We start from the raw sequence: 17,663 nt of genomic DNA, 5'->3' as shown, positions 1-17,663 counted from the left end.
GTGCGAGCCATCCCCTGCGAGTCCTTGGATCAGCACACCTGGAGGCTTCTCAGCCGTCGGATCAGGAGCTTCGGCCCCTATAAATAGGGGGGTGCGAGACGTCCCGGGGGTATTTTGAAAACTTGTCATTTTTAGCCCCTTTCTCCATATTTCTTTCATATTATCATCCCCCGAAGCCCCGATATCAATTATAAGCCCCGGAATACGCCACGAAGTGCCCATGAAGCCCGGAAAATTTATCTTTTCGGTTTCGAAGCCCGACTTTTGCAGAGCCCGGTTTCTCAATAAAACTCCCGGTTTTATTAGAAACGAACGTTTTAGGAAACGAATTGCTGCCCGATTATCATCAAATCATGTGAGTGTGTAGTTACTTTCAATTTACACATAGATATGAAGTATTTACCTTAAAATACGTGTTATGTGTAAATATGTTAATTGTTTATTTGAGGTGACTGTTGAATTGATGTTTTATACAAGTTTTAAACTGTATATGTATTTTATCTACAAATATGTTGGATAAAACATGGGTAGACAAAATAGTCGGTGGGTGTTAAAATGATGAGAGGCCTCGGTGTCGGTGTTGTTGTTGGTGTTGTTGTAGTCGTCTAGCGGAGTATAGATGACGATCACAGACCTTTCTAGACAGTCCAGTGGTACACTAGCAAGTTCGCAACTTGTAGGTGTTGATGAACTAAATGTTCATTGGTGTACTCCAATCCCCCTCATGGTTGCCTTTAGGACATGTATGGCTGAGGAGTCCCCTTAGCAGTAGTGTCCAACCCGATGATATTCCTTAGGCCAAGTCCCTTGTGTTAGGTGTTTAGGGACGTAAAGTGAGGACAAGGGGAATGGGTAATCAGGGTTATTGTTGATTGGTAAACTTAATAAATTATTATTATTGTGGGTTGAAAACCCTATATGCTCACCAGGCTCCCAAGCCTGACCCACTCAGCTTTTTATGATTACAGGTAGTGGACCCCGAGCATAGTCGGAGGACGATGAGAGATTTGTGATTATAGGCCAGTAGTTGTAAATAACAGTTGAAAGGCTTATAATGTCTTGTTTATGCTTTTGATCTGTATCGGAACATGACATCCCGAGTTTTGATATATATATATATATATATATATATATATATATATATATATATATATATATATATATATATATATATATATGGGAAATATATACCTTCTTAAAGAAGGGTTTTGATAAACTTTTATCATATGTTGTTTGGGGACCAATTCCGCAACATCTTTTGAAAAGATTTTTCTGATTTTATTTTAAAAAAAGCATAAATTAAATCGGTCTTTTCTGGCCAAGAAATTAGGGGATGTCACACCAACTTATTGAACACTCATATAAATATAGTCAAGTACATAAAACTATAATAAATCCCATTGTAAGTATTTAATTTAACCATGGAATCCTCAATTCCATCATTACACTTCAATGCTTATAAAAACTCCATTTAAAGGGTTAAGAGCTTAAATTGCTCAATAACATTCTTCAACCTATATGACTTATTCCCAAATCATTTATTGCATTCATTGGGTGTTGTCTAATGCATAAAACATTTTATAACACAATCTAATCTCATACTAAGCTGTCACACCCCCAAACCAAAACGGCGGAAACGTTCGGAGGCGGAGGACGTCATGTACAATATCACAAAAATTGTATAATACTAATCAGAGCAACAACAACCGATGTATTAATAATATAGAGTTTACATTGTATTCGATTCACATATGATTGACTACAAAAGTAAATAGCAAATCAAAGACTTGAAGCTACTATGCTCCGTATTCTCGAAACCTGTGCGTGTACGTGTCTACTAGTTTCGTGAGAATACAAGTGATTTTTAAAGTGTATCAACATTTAAGTTGATGAGTTCATAAGCATTTTGTTTTAGAAAATAAGTTCTTTGTTCCTTGAAAATGTTCGTGTGTTCCTCCAGAAAATCCTATATTTTCTTAATAAGTAATGATAAGCAATGTGACCATACCAGTTCCTTATACGATCACTTAGTGAATACAAGTTATATAAAATCCATATCGAATGAATAGTTGAATGTGTGGATCTGCCCTAAGCCCACAACCAAACAAGGAACAGGAAGTAAGGCGGAAATCACACATTCTACTGCCTATCGGATATTCATTATATATAACCCTAATATATTCACTAGGTAATTATAATATTCCTTTTAGATGCGATGAGTGTGTTCCTTCAGAAGATCCTATATTTTCTTAGTAAAATGGAATGTAGTCTTAGGCCTTAAGACAAATATATATATATATATATATATATATATATATATATATATATATATATATATATGTTTCTTATGCTTAAAGAATAAAATATGACGCTTTGAATTTATATAAGTAATATGACCCATATTGGTTCCTACTATGGTTCCTTAGTGTATACTTGTTGTATATAAACATATATCGAACGGACAGTTGATTGTGTGAATCTGCCCTAAGCCCACAACCAAACAAGGAACAAGAAGTAAGACGGAAATCACACATTCCACTGCCTATATGATATTATTTATATATAACTTTGATGTATAAACTAATAAATTATAGTATCAATAACAATGGTCCTAACCAAAGAGTAAGTAATCGTATTTGTTTTCAGAAAGTTGAATTGTAAACTATTTGCTTGTAAAATAATGATGTTTGTCCTGGAAAATCGTATATTTTCCATAAAACCGAATTGTAGTGTTAAATGTTCCAAGACCGAAAAGTGCAAGTACAACTGCCATACTTAATTTAATTATGTGTAGTTTTATTCATAAGTAAAACTAGCTGAAGACGTGTTTGCACTGTAAACTAGATGTGATGTTAATACCCTCCTATGATCACTTAGTACATACGAGTTATATAAAATCAAGATTGAACAGAGAGTTGAATGGGTGATTCTGCCCTAAGCCCACAACCAAACAAGGAACAGGAAGTAAGGCGGAAATTACACATTCCATTGTCTACCGGATATTAATTTTATATAACCATGATGTATATACTAAGTAATCACAGAGTTAATAACCCTTTACGATTGTTTGAAAAATATATCATTACGTAAATATTTAGTTAATGCTTATTGTGAGAGTTCATTATACCCATACTAATATGACTAATGGCCTGCACGACGTTCCTCAGGCGTCGGAAAGTTTATTACATTTGTCACCCCAAGCCTGCCGGCCTAACTGTAGCTAACAGTTAAGGTGCGGGATTGTCAGTCCCGTATAGATCTATACACAAACTCACGCTCTCCCTCCAGGAGACTCTGGATATAATTCATGATTTTAACGGGTACGATGCTTGGTACAACGAAGGAAAGGCTCACAATCATGTATTAACAAATTTACATAAAGTGTGTTGAAGTTTTCTTTTTCTTGTTATGGTATATGTTATCCTTTTATAGTGTCAACAATGTATAAAATAACTATATTTTTATGTAATAATTTCTTTTGACCCATAAGATTAAAATATCGTGAACATTTTTCCAAACTATACCTATTATATTTTAAAAATGCATGTTTCGATGAAATGGTAAAACCTTTGTATTTTAAAAAAGTTTGTACGTAAGAGTTTATAAGTTTGGTAATAACGATTTTTGCGTAATATATATATATATATATATATATATATATATATATATATATAAAGTATATGAAAACATAATAAACAATTTATATTTTTAAACACAATATTTCTTGTGTTTTACTTGTATTCCCCCCCCCCTCCCCCCCTCCCCCCCCCCCTAAAACATAGAAAAAGCTTAAAAAAATGTGGGGTTATGTACTCACCTTATGTGTGGCCGCGGTTTAGATAACGAGCTAAAACGGTGACTTCGAGCTAGTATACAAGAAGGATATCGTAATCCTAATGGTTTTAAACACATAATAATGTGTGATTAAGATGACAATAATCATAAGATGGTTGTGAAAACACTAGAATTCTATAAGAGACTTACTAAAATACTTATGAGTAATACGGATTAATAATCTTCCTATGAAGATGTTTGTGAAGGACTTGAGAGAAAAGATGTGTGATATATTGAGAGAAGGTATGGATGATTTCATTCACTGGAATTGTAAATGAAGAGTGATCTCATTTAAGTATCTTAGATAAGAAGTAAAATGAGGAGGTGATGTGAAGTTTACGTTGGTAACTATATCATATCGCATTGGGAAACTGAATAAGGATAAGATATGAAGATATTTAAGGGGTTTACTTTCAATTTGCAAGTGTTTGCGGCCAAAAGAAAGAGTTTACTGCCAACCATGACCGAAATCTCACATATATACTCACGAAAGAGAGATTCCGGTCCTAATAGACCATTAGGATGGGATTTCGGTCCAATAAGTTTGGATTTTTGGCCCTAATGAGCTTTAGACTTTGAGTTTTCGGTCCTATGTGAGCCCATGAGGTAGTTTTCGGTTCTATACAAGTTCACAAAAGAGAGATTTCGGTCCTTAAGTAATATACAATAATATGTATATAGACTTATTACTTGGACTTGTGTTGACTCCTTTGAGTCCTTGATGGCTTGTTGACTTCAGTTACCTTTCAAAGGTTCATTACAACTTGGCTATCACAAGTGTATATACATATGAACTTGTATAAGCATGCTCTATTGGTTTTCAAAGTTACATTGCATCAAGTTATGTTGTGAATTTACTTATGCTTGGTAACGGTTTAGACCTTGTTGGTTTCAAAAATTTACCAGTTGTGACATAAGCTCTTAACAACAAAGGGATTGTTTAATTCCATAGTAAATTCCCAAAATACCCTTATGGCCAAATACTCCATAAATTCAACTAAAGATCATTCAAGTCTTCAATTCTTTGCATTCAAATCATGTTATTAGTATCAACTCATGTTTATGAGTATCATATACTCAGCAAATGCTCACATACAAAGGGTTCCATTGTTGTCATTACACTTTCTCCCGAAATCAATAGAAATCCATGTTTATACTTGATTCTACCATCATGGATGAATTCGAGCATTTCAATTGGACTTGTTGCTATCAAATATCATCTAGGTCATAGAATCTAATCCTATTTCATCATCAATAGTAATGTCCCCAATTTGGGTTTTCTAGCTTTCATGAGGGTTTTCACCCAAATCCTCAAATTCATCAATGGGATGATTAGATTGAGATTGGGATCCTAAAAACTACTCAAGGGATGTTAGAAAACCAAACCGTAATCATTTTAAGAAGCTAATTTCGACATTGGGGTTAGACCCACTTCACAAATTCGAATTCTAAGCTAAAAGATGAGAAGATTTTTTACCTTTCAAGCCTTGATTCCTTCTCTCATTTGTTTGATTGTTTCATTCTTTAATTGGATCGAACCCTAGATGGAAAGGACAAGAAAATTTCCATTTGAAGATCTCTAGCATGCTTAATACATAACTGGAAGAGAAATGAAAAGACTGTTCATCTTATTTCCCACTTGTTCAGATTTGGTCCCTTAAGTTTGCTTGTTTTGGCCAAAACCAACCAAACCTTAATATTTCTCATTTAAACGTAGGTTTTTATATAATCAATCCATTATATAATTTTTTTAGTCCATCCTGTTACTTGAGTCAACCCCTTTGGTCAACTCACTTTGCCAACTTGGCACTTTTGGTCCTTTAAATTTTAGAATGTTATTATTTTCATTCTTAACTTTCTAAACTTCATATCAATTAATGATATAATTATTCCTTGGTGATTTGTCTATATAAATCATCTTTCGTTTATTTACTTTGTTAATTTAAGAGCTCGGTCTTAAATTTTAGATTGTTACAAAATACTCATGGGTTGATCAAAGCACTATCTAATATGTATGAAAAACCTCTAGAAGCGAATCAGGTTCACTTGATTCGACAATTGGTAAATCTAAAGTTGAAGGAGGGTGTCCTAGTGACTGATCATTTTAATGAATTTAATTCAATCCTATCAAGGTTGATGTCGGATGAGATTAAATTTGAAGATGTAGTCATGACATTACTACTATTATCATCTTTTCCTGATAGTTGGTCCAGTATAGTGATAGCGGTTATCAGATCAGCTGGGGTGCAAAGCTGACATTTGAAGGCATTCTTGATTTAATCCTTGGTGAGGATGTATGCAGACGAAGTGTTGGAGAAGCTTCCAATAGTCTTCTGAGTACTAAAGACAGAATAAGGGAGTCCAACAGAGGGTGTGGGGGTAATGGATGATCGAAATTGATAAGGAGAGGTGGACATAACAACAGGAGGGATGTTACCTGTTGAAACTGCAAAGAGAGTCGTCATGTCCAAATTCAGTGCCCAAAGCTCATGGAAAATAAAGGCCAAAAGGAGAAGAAAAGGGTTGCAGATTTTGAAGGTGGTGGATTCTGGTACGTCATTTCACGCTTGACATTCCAAACATGTAATGTAGAACTTTAGGCATTACCAAGGAAATGTTAGACTAGTAGATAACAAGTGTTTGGATATCATGGGTGTCAGAGATGCCATTCTCAAAACGACTCTAGGTACGAAATGGACTATGAAGAATGTCAGTTCATTCCAGACCGAAAGAGGATGTTAATATCAGTTGAGAAACTTGATAATGAAGGTCATCATGTTACATTTGGTGATAAAAAGTGGAAAGTCAAGAAGGGAAACTTGATCATTGCTAAGGGTCAGTTAAATGGCATATTGTATATGGTGGAAGTTTCTAAAGATGAAGCACGCATTGTTGAAGGAGTTGGGACATCCACTCTATGTCACAAAATATTTGTTCATATGAGTGAGGATAGAATGAAAAAGACTGTATGCAAAGGGATAAGGCCAAATATGAAGATTATGAAAGATGTTTCTAATCCATGTTCTATTGTCAAACATAAGAAAGTCAATTTTACAAATATAGGCAATATGCCTAAGTTTGGGAAGTCGGTTTCAGTTCATTTTGGTGCTTACCGTACCACCTCTTTTTATTTAGTGGGAGGATCCTGTGTCACACCCCCAAACCTGAACGGCGGAAACATTCGGGGGCAGAGGACGTCATGTACAGTATCATAACAAATGTAAAATAGTAATAAAAGCAACAACAACCATTGTATTGATAATAAGGTGTTTACATTGTATACATAACATAGATTGTTTAATTTCAAAAGTAGATAACCAAAACAAAGACTTGAAGCTACTATGGTCTGTCTTCTCGAAACTTGTACGAGTACCTGTTTATTTGTTCCCTGAGAATACAAGTGATTTGGAAAGTGTATCAACATCTAAGTTGGTGAGTTCATAAGTATTTTGTTTTAAAAAGTAAATTCATTGTTCTTAGATAAAGTTCGTGTATTACTCCAGAAAATCCTATATTTCCTATGAAATGAGTTAAGATTCGTTGTGTCTAAAATAAATGTATTAAACCCGGAAAATCCTATATTTTCCCTAAGAATGAACTTGTAATACCATGTATTTGGAAAGTGATAACGTTTAACCCGGAAAATCCTATATTTTCCATAAAGCTAGAGTGTAGTCTAAATACCCTAAGACCGTAACGTGTAAGTAAATATGCCATACTTAGTTCGAAAATTTGTAGTTTTATTGATAAGTAAAACTAGTTGAAGACGTGATTAGCCTGAATTCTAAAGGTGTTGATAATACCCTATCATGATTACTTAGTACCTACAAGTTATATATAACTAAGATCTGAACAGACAGTCGATTGGGTGATTCTTCCCTAAGCCCACAATCAAACGAGGAACAAGAAATGAGGCGGAAGTCACACATTCCACTGTCTATCGAATAAAAACCATATATAACCCTGAAGTAAATATGAAGTAATCATATAGTTATTATCCCTTGAGCTTGATTGAGTTGCGTATTACTACTGCATGAGTCATTATTTCCGCATGTGAGTTCTTATAACCATACTAGACGTCAGTATCGATGTTGACATTTGTCACCCCAGAGACTGTAGCTAACAATCAGGGTGCGGAATCGTCAGTCCCGTATAGATATATACACAAATTCACACTCTCCCTCCAGGACACTCTGGCTATAAGTGGGGGACTTTCGTTTGATACTAAACAAAGCCATTGTCTCATATATGATTTGCTAACAACGAGTTCACGAGTAATATGTTGAAAAACCTTTTAGTAAATAAAAATAACAATTTTTATTTATAACTTTGTACGATAGAAAGAGTGGATTGACTCATAATTTATACTTATCACAATTTATATGCTTGTTTTCATATCGTTTTTCCTTTTAAGTGAACTAACCTGTAATTTCCATACAACTATACCTATCATAGTTTATATGCATATTATTCGTATAATGGTACCTTGTTATTAACAACATTTAGATGTTTACGATTTTGATAATAATGTTTATTAACCGAAGTCGATATTTTCATGTAATAAATACGTAAAGTATGAGAAAAACATAATCAACAGTTTGTAACACAAGTTTCCTTGTGTTATACTTGTATTCCCCCCTATAAAACATATAAAAAGTTTGGAAAAGTGTAGGGGTATGAACTCACTTGACGACTTGTGATTTGGACAGCCTTTCGTTTCTAGAACTGAGCTTTCTTGATGTAATATTGAGTTCCTGGTGAAGAACCGGGCTTCACGCGAGCAACACTTCGACTGGAACGTGGCTAATTTCTCGGGAGTTTCGAGGCTTCGGGCTTCCTTCAGAGTTTGGACACGTAGCCGGGGCGTCGGGGTAGTCTCGAGAGGCTTAACACAGAGTAAAAGTAGAAAGGAGAATAGAATTGAGCAGCCTAAACCCGAGACCTTCAGTTTCTATTTATAGGGTGTATTTTGAGCTTCACGTCGTGAACATGAGTTCCTGGTGAAGAACCGGGCTTCACGCGAGCAACACTTCGACTGGAACGTGGCTAATTTCTCAGGAGTTTCGGGGCTTCGGGCTTCCTTCAGAGTTTGGACACGTAGCCGGGGCGTCGGGGTAGTCTCGAGAGGCTTAACACAGAGTAAAAGTAGAAAGGAGAATAGAATTGAGCAGCCTAAACCCGAGACCTTCGGTTTCTATTTATAGGGTGTATTTTGAGCTTCACGTCGTGAACATGAGGTTGTTCACGTTGTGAGTTTGGTTCTTATCCATCCACTGACTCGACCTCTGATAGCCCGACTCTGGAACCCATCAATCACTGGCTCAAGTTGTGAGTTTCTTGCTCACGTCGTGAGTTTTCTGACAATGTTGGAATTCGTGTCCCGAACTTCGAAAAATCATATCTCTCGCATACGAGTTCCGATTTCGACGTTCTTTATATCCACGCGTAGGTGAGATCATGCTCTACAACTTTCGTTTAGACTCTATCAGCTAGTTTTGAATTTATTTTTAATATTATATTTTTAACATGCCGGAACAGGAAAAGTCCATTAAAAATTCATAACTCCTTCATCTGACGTCCGTTTTCGTCTGTCAATTTACTGTTGTACTACTATTGTCGAGATCTTCGATTCTCATTTAGATTGCGTCGGCCAAAAGTCGCTCGATCTCTATTTCGAGTTTTTAGCTGTCTACTTCTATATCCGAAACTTAGAAAAATCATAATTTCCTCATACGAAGTCAGATTTGGACGTTCTTTTTATGTACGTTTACGGTTTAATGATATCTACGACTTTCATTTAGATACCTAAGGCTAAACAGTATTTTATTGAAATTTCGCGTCTTACGCTTAATAGTGTTTTTCCGGATCTGTCGCGGATCTTTGACTGATCATAACTTCTTCGTTATAACTCAGATTTTAGTGTTCTTTATATTTTTGGAAACCTAGATACGATATCTACTACTTTATTTATCCCAAATAAGATTTTTGGAAAAGTTTAATTTTGACCTAAATTTGACTGGTGTTACATCCTAGAATCATGCAAGAGCTATAACTGGTCAAAGGATACGAAAATGTTTAGGAAGCAATGGGAACTCTGACGATAATAGTTATAAGGGTAGAGGTGTAGGTGTTTCAAAGATCCATACAGTGGGAAAAGGTTATGGATGACGAGTTGAGTGGACTGCAGAAAAGTCAGATATTTCAGGTTTAGGATGAGATAAATGGTGGAAAAACTTTCAAGAGAAGATTGGTAGTCAAGGGAATCGAATAGAAGAAAGAGGATGATTCTCCAGTTAGGAAGATGACTACAATCGGTTCCATCTTGAATGTAGTGGCCTCATATAACCTCCATCTAGAGCAGCTAGATGTGAATAGAACTAATCTCATTGACGATAACCTGGAAGGATACATTTGGAAGGCACAGCTAGAAAGTGCTCTTACAGCTGGTAAGAAAAATTTGGTGTTCTATAAAAAGGAAAACATGTATGGCATGAAGCAAACTTCTAAGCATTGTTACTTGAAGTTTGATAACTTCATGAAGAGGATCATGTTCAAAAGACATGAGGTTGATCACGGCTGTTACCGAAAGAAGTTAAGCTCCTCCTATATAATTCTCGTAGCGAATGTTGATCTCGTGTTGATTGCTAGTTCCAACATGCAGAAGATCAATGAGCTTAAGATACGACTGATCACAGAGTTCAAGATAATGAACCAAGGGGCTGCTAAGCTAAAGAAAGTCCTTAGTATGGTGAACTCTGTAGATGAAGGTACTAATATTTTTCCCACTGAGAAGGTGAAGCTTTGCATGGCTTCAACTGAACTTCCAGAAGTTTGAAGAGAAGGTTTTGGCAGAAGAGAAAGAGAGAGAGAGAGAGAGAGAGAGAGAGAGGGTACTTTGATGAATGGTGAAATTTGAATGACAGATGATGTTGTTCAAGCCTTCCAGTGGGATATTGTTGGGGTATGTGTAACGACCCTAATATGCTTCCATCAGCGACGTTAGTTTCCGTTACTCGAATAGGTGTTTCTACAAATGATTTTAGGTATATGATATTAAAACGGAAGAAATTTAAATAAATGATGTTGTAAATGGTAAATAATTTACTTAAATGGATTTTTGGGATGGTATTGTAAAAATAATTCATTAAAAAGCGTATAAACGGAATTGCAGGGCTAAGGGGTTATTAAAATAAACTTGAAATGTTAACATATCTAGGGTTGGGGGTATAAGGTGTAAAAGGTCGGATGTTTAGGTAATTAATTGAAAAATCTACACAACAATGTTGACATGTCTTGCGAGGCCTGTAGAGGCCATTTTTCTCCGAATTATAGGAAATGATCACAAGAACAAAGTTGTAGGAAATGGAGTCAAGTTTTAAAAAAAGTATTATACCAGCCTGTTTGGAGTTGTACACTACGTTTTATGATCAAAACATTGAACAGTGGTCGTGGCTGGAATTATAAACAAATATATATAATATAAAACTAAAATATGATAAGATAAACTTGTAGACTTTTAATGCACTTAATAACTTGATGATATATGTGATTAGGTGAGGTCTTGATATCTTCAAGGGAGCTCGAAACTTGAAGTTATTAAAGGATTCATCAAGACTAAGGATAGTAGTTTTACTCAGTAAATGTGCATAAGTCGAAAAGTACATTTCATATACGGATCATTGGTTCACTTTATGTCAAGTATGACTATTGTTGTGTATCTATATGTTTGTTTGATATGCATGTATGCTTTCCATTCTTAGGGTTTAAAGTTATTATTTGACTCTATTTTGATGATTATCTTGTTTATGATATGCTAGCATGAACTTGGTTGAAAATATGACTAGGCGACTTGTTGTCGAATTTGATGAATATGATCATATCAACTGATTGTATGAAATTGCATGTTTATTATGATGATTTGTTAAATTATGCGGGGTGTTGTGTAGTGGGTTGGGTAGTTTATGAAACTTGCCTGAATCCGTATCCGGATACTTTTGGTGACCTATTAGGTTGAAAAAGGACATATAAGAAAAAGATTAAGCCATTTTGGTGTAAGTCGCCCAGGATTTTTAGAAGATCTAGCGACACATGGTACACGTACACTGTCACTACAGTGTTCATGGATTTAAGTGGTTTTGTCCTACCGAGGAGGATCAGTATAAACATCACGTTGGATTAGGAGGTGTTATAGATGTACGCCACCATTGGTACCATATCCTGAACGACATCGCGGAACCCTTGCGTTTCTCATAGTCGGATTAGTGAAAGGGGTGTCTAGGGTTGGGTATTCGGGTGGAAGTTCATGAGCCACTTAGAGCATTCGAAAATGTAGGCACACGAGTAGTGAACTAGGTAGTTCCGTTGGGATAGGATGTGCGTAGAGATTCATGCCTATCATAGGATGCTTTTGGTGATATTCCTTTGGTGAGATTCTTTTGGTGACATGCCTTTGGTGATATTCTTTTGGTGATATGATTTTGGTCATATGCCTTTGTGATATGATTTTGGTGATATGTAATGGTTTTGGTGATATTCTTTTGGTCATATGCTTTTGGTGACATGCTTTTGGTGATATGTGATGCTTATGGTGATATGCTTTTGGTGATATGCCTTTGGTGATATGCGATGCTTTTTTTGATATGTTATGTTTTGGTGATATGCGATGTTTTTGTTGATATATCTTGGTTTTGTTGATATGTTACGATTTTGGTGGTACGTGATAAATTTTTTGTTATATGTATTGTATATGTGAGTAAGGCGTATTTGTTGCTTAATGTTGTTATGTCATAAACTAAATTTTTAGATCGGTTAGAAATTGTATGTTTTCCCTACGACTATATGCAACTTTCATTAAGTCACTCAGCAGGGGTTGTCACTTGTTTCTTGTACTTTGTGCCTTTGGCTCGGTACATGTAACTTTGGAGCATGGATTATTGCGGTTTGGAGCATTCATCTTTGGAGTAGTTTGTTATTATTTAGATTATATCACATGGACATGTTTTGGTTGTTACTTTTTGTTCCATAATGGTTTTCTTAACTTAAACGGTTTTAACTGGGTTTTTTTGGAAAATGATAATCTGAGGTATATTTAAAGTATGAATTTCATAAACGACTTCCGTTGCATTTTCTGTTAAAAAGTGTTAAATAAAAACAAAAATTTTAGGGTAAAAATCACGACGTTACAAGTTGGTATCAAATTCATGTTGTGAGTGAAATGAGTACAAAGGTCGATATTCAGACTCATTATGTAGACTGACTCAAGTAGGTGCTTTAGATTCTTAAGGGGGGAGGGTGTATGCTGAGAGTTATAAGTTATTTGTTATATGACTTTAGGATTCCTATTCTTCTCGATATCAAAACATCCTCTCTTCTGTCTCGCGGATCCTGTGATGGGTATCATCTTGTGACATAAAGAAAAATATTTTCAACTCAAAGGAATGGAAATCTAGGAAAGGCAGGAAGTGGTCTGAATGGCCAAGAAGGATTGAAGAGGGTTGCATTCTTAACGCCCTAAGATGCTCGTGAGGATTGGAATGCACAAATTCGGCAAGCCTTGCAAGTTGTTGGTTTTTAATTGGTTGATGGAAAACCAGGAAGAGAACCTCTAATTAGTCTACAGATTGTAGCAGATTATGGAATTTAGGAAGCGAATTAGGTGTACCGATCTTTGACTTAAACCAATGAGTCAGGAGACCTTTATGGTCATGTCAAAAGCCGTTATATATAGGTGTGACCGTTAGTATGGCCCCAATATTATAATAAGCACAGGAAATAAAATTAAGACTGGAGGAACCACGAGTAAACACGAGGGCCTAGTGCTAGATGAATTCATAGTAGACCATTTGTGTCCTTGTTCTTCTCTGGTGCTCGTATTGATGTATCGTAAAGTCTATTGATTTTGACGTTAGATAGTGATGTGACTGTTGATCTAGTCTCGGTGTAGGAAAATGTTTGATTCATGTGATATCTTTGTGGATGACCACACTTTTCCTTGATATTGATTTCCTTTGGAATCAAGTCGTTCAATGTTGTCGTCTGTATGGATGGGCTTTCCACCAATCGGGCCTAAATTCTCTACGTTGGAAAGCGTGTGTATATTCCGCTTGTCGAGGGACGGTACGTCTATGGGGAGAGAATTCTATTCTAGATTCTATTCCTAAAACAATTATGATAAAGGCACGCAAGTTCCTAGCGAGGTGATGTGAGGTCTTCTTGACTCGTGCGATTGAGAGTTCAAGGAAAACAGTGAGTCTCTCCGATATAGAGCTTGTTATGAAATATATCGATGTTTTCCCTGATTAGTTGTTAGGTTTATAACACCACGCGAAGTAAAGTTTCAGTTTGACCTTATTCCTGGTGTGGCTCCTAAAGCCAAAACACCTTCTAGGTTTGTTCATTTAGAAATAAAGTTAAGGTTTTTGCAACCTCATGAGCTGCTTGAGTATGGCTTATTCGACCAACTTCCTCGTCTTGGGAAGTGTTGGTCCATATTGTTAAAAAAAGACGATACATGCGGTTGCGTATCAATTATCTATGATTAAATGGGATCAAGGTGAAGACAAATAAGAATCTATATCCTATTCTAATTTGGGGTGTGAAAAGATGCAGTGAGGGAAGGTGATTATGTATGTTTTCCAATTGATAAGGAGTGTTAAGGTGAATCACATGGTGTAAGATTAGGAGTTGGCGGAAGTGGTTACCACTCTTAAGTTATGGTGTTATTATTTTCATAGTACGAGATGTACATTATACAAAAATCATAAGAGCTTACGACACATTCAGGGCGAGAAGGAACTAAATACGAGGTAGTGACGTTGGATGAAGTTGCTTGTCGATCATGATTTGTGACAACTGGAATTTTTTTTTGTCAATAACAGTCACTAGATATTACCATAGACAAATGGTAACAACAAAGTTTTTCATATCACGGGAAAATATAACCAGATATGCTATGATTTATAAGTAAGAAAAAGGTTAATAGGGTCAAAAATGAGTGACCAAAAAGTTATACCACTATTAATAATGGTTAGTGTATTTGGAAAGTACATAGTAACATGATCCCAAAGATATAAACTTTGTAAAAATCTGACTCCAATTGGAGGGGTTATGATTTTCATAAAAAGTAAAAATCAACCGCATTATTAACGTAATCAATGTCAACATAGTACAAAGAAACTGGTTGAGTTTTGACTATAGTTTTTGAAAGGAAAATCATAGTACTCCGAGAGATAATAAATTTGAAAGGAAAAAGGTCAAAAACGGAGTCCGTATAAAGGAGATACGATTTTTGGAAAACTATAAAATACGGGTTAAAAGTAAAAGTTAAAATTTGACACCGCAACCTTAAGGAAAGTTGTAGTATTAGTAGAGATCTGTGAAAATATATAAAGAGGGTAAGAAACAAGATTCATATAAGGAAGATTGAATTTTTATAGAAAATTTAGCGATGCACGCCAAGTGCGCGCCATGCTCGACACGCACGTCTAACACATGGATTCGTCGAAATTAGAGAGACGTGGACCACCAGAAATATGACACGTGGCAAGCCTTGGATGGAGCCACGAGTCGTTTGCATGAAGCGCATGAAGTGCATCGCGCGCATACGCACTATACATATAGGTCCTCACATTATGATTTCTCTACACCCAAACACCCAAAAATCTCTCTCTTTCTCTTAATCTATCTCGGAAATCCTCCTAATGGCGTGAAGCTTTGGATGCAGTAGCAAGGAAAATCCCTAATCTTGCTACTAAGGTGAGTTCACGGCCCCATTTTACTATTTTAAAGGTTTTAAGGGGGCAGATACATTCTTAACAACTGCTTCATAAAAATATATTTTATACATATATGTAAGTAGTTATATAAAGCATGAAAACCTTAGGATAATGTACCAATAGATACTCTGCTTATTGTAAGCTATAATATTATGCCTAAGAGTTATGATACTTGATATTCTAGGAAAGGATTTTACCTAGAGGTTGTACTGGCCAATTTCCTAGGGTAACATAGTACCTAGAAGTAATGCTAGTCAATTATATGGATATGCACTATACCTAGTCGTTACTCTGCCCGAATATCCTGTTTTCAAATCAATCATAATTAGGGTATATATATATATATATATATATATATATATATATATATATATATATATATATATATATATATATATATTGTAAAATAATATATATGTATACAAAGATAATTATGAGGTATATAGAATTTAATTATCAAATATAGAGTAAAAAAATTATATAGTGATAATTAAAGATTTTATAATAGAGTTAAAAAAAAGATAAAAGACCTAAGGTTAATGTGTTAGTGAGCTTTTATTATTCATCCAATACCCTTGATTGAATTCGGCTACCCCGAACCAATAATCATTAATCTTCTGAGAGCGAAAAAGATATGTATAGATCTATACGGGGCTAACACCCCACCTGCGATTGCTAGCTACAATCCTGTCAGTATAACTTTCTTTATATAAGGTATTATTATTCGACATCTAGTGAAGCGTCGTGGTGGAGAGATTATAGTCCACAACGTCGATTATAGGGGTTCATGGTAATACAAACTGACAACCTTAAGGAACCAACTGCCTAGAGAGATGCCTTCGAGTAGTTAATATTATAATAGATTAGGATCAATAAAATATCCTAAAATATATTATACTAAACTAGGATTCCAAAAACATCCTATAAAATATTCAAGTTAGGATTGGTAGAATATCCTAAAAATATAGCAAGTTAGGGTTGATAAAATATCCTAAAGAGAAAGGAAGAAAATATAGAATATGAAAATTTATAACATCCAAAATATTTATAAGTTTCAAGCTAAAAAGAAACCTTGGAAGTTACAACATAGTAAACCTAGGAAACAAGGAATATAAGAAAGATGACCATAGTCATTACAAAGATTCCTAAAAGTTTTCAATAAGTTTTATAGATATTTATCTAAACCTGTGAACTCACCAACATCATGTTGACGTTGTCAAAATCGCATGTATTCATAGGAAGGAGAAGAAATCCACGCAAGGAAGGAGAAGTAAATCGAAGATAGATAGGTTTATTCTATTAATACCATGTAATAGACATCATTATTAATAAAAGGATATTTATAGTTTACACTCTGTGATTTGGGTAATCTATGTATCGCCATCACCCCTCGTCGTTTCCGCCGACGGCTGGGGAGGTGTGACAGAATGGTATCAGAGCTACTTGCTATAGCGAACTAGTACTTTCTTAGGAATTATGACTATATCCTAGGGACATATACTCCGATAAGGTTTTACCTAAAACCTATAAATAAAAGTATTATTATAAATTACACTACTGATAAACAACTTACGGGAAAGGCGACTAGTTTGAACCGTCGCTTGGGTTGCTAGATTTCAAAACATCTATACGCTAAAATGATCCTGCCCTACGACACTTTTCATTTTGACGATGCTTATTTGATAGTATAGATGTACAAAACAACAAGAATCGCCAATCCTGAACAAGTATACAAATAAAAAACGCAAACTATGTAAGTCAATTATCTAGGCTGATTCAGCGTGTAAAGGTTGAGTCACAACTAAACGTAGCCTGATCACCTATGTTTAGTCATGGCTGGACGAATACATCAACTGAATTTGGACTCGGTAAATGATAAAATAGAAACCATACATGTAGAATACAAACCAAAGTAAAGAGTATAAAACATACATAAGTGTATCAAAATATATCCCACAAATATGTAAAAACGAGTGTCAAGGTACAAACCAACCCATCAAACCCTCCCACTTACTCGTCACTGCTATCATTCTCGCCATCCTCATCCTTCGCACC

Source organism: Lactuca virosa, chromosome 3 (genome assembly GCF_052849685.1).
Source record: "Lactuca virosa cultivar CGN04683 chromosome 3, Lactuca_virosa_CGN04683_v6, whole genome shotgun sequence".
Classification (NCBI taxonomy): domain Eukaryota; kingdom Viridiplantae; phylum Streptophyta; class Magnoliopsida; order Asterales; family Asteraceae; genus Lactuca; species Lactuca virosa.
The sequence above is the reverse complement of the archived record's forward strand: the minus strand, read 5'-3'. Positions refer to the sequence as shown.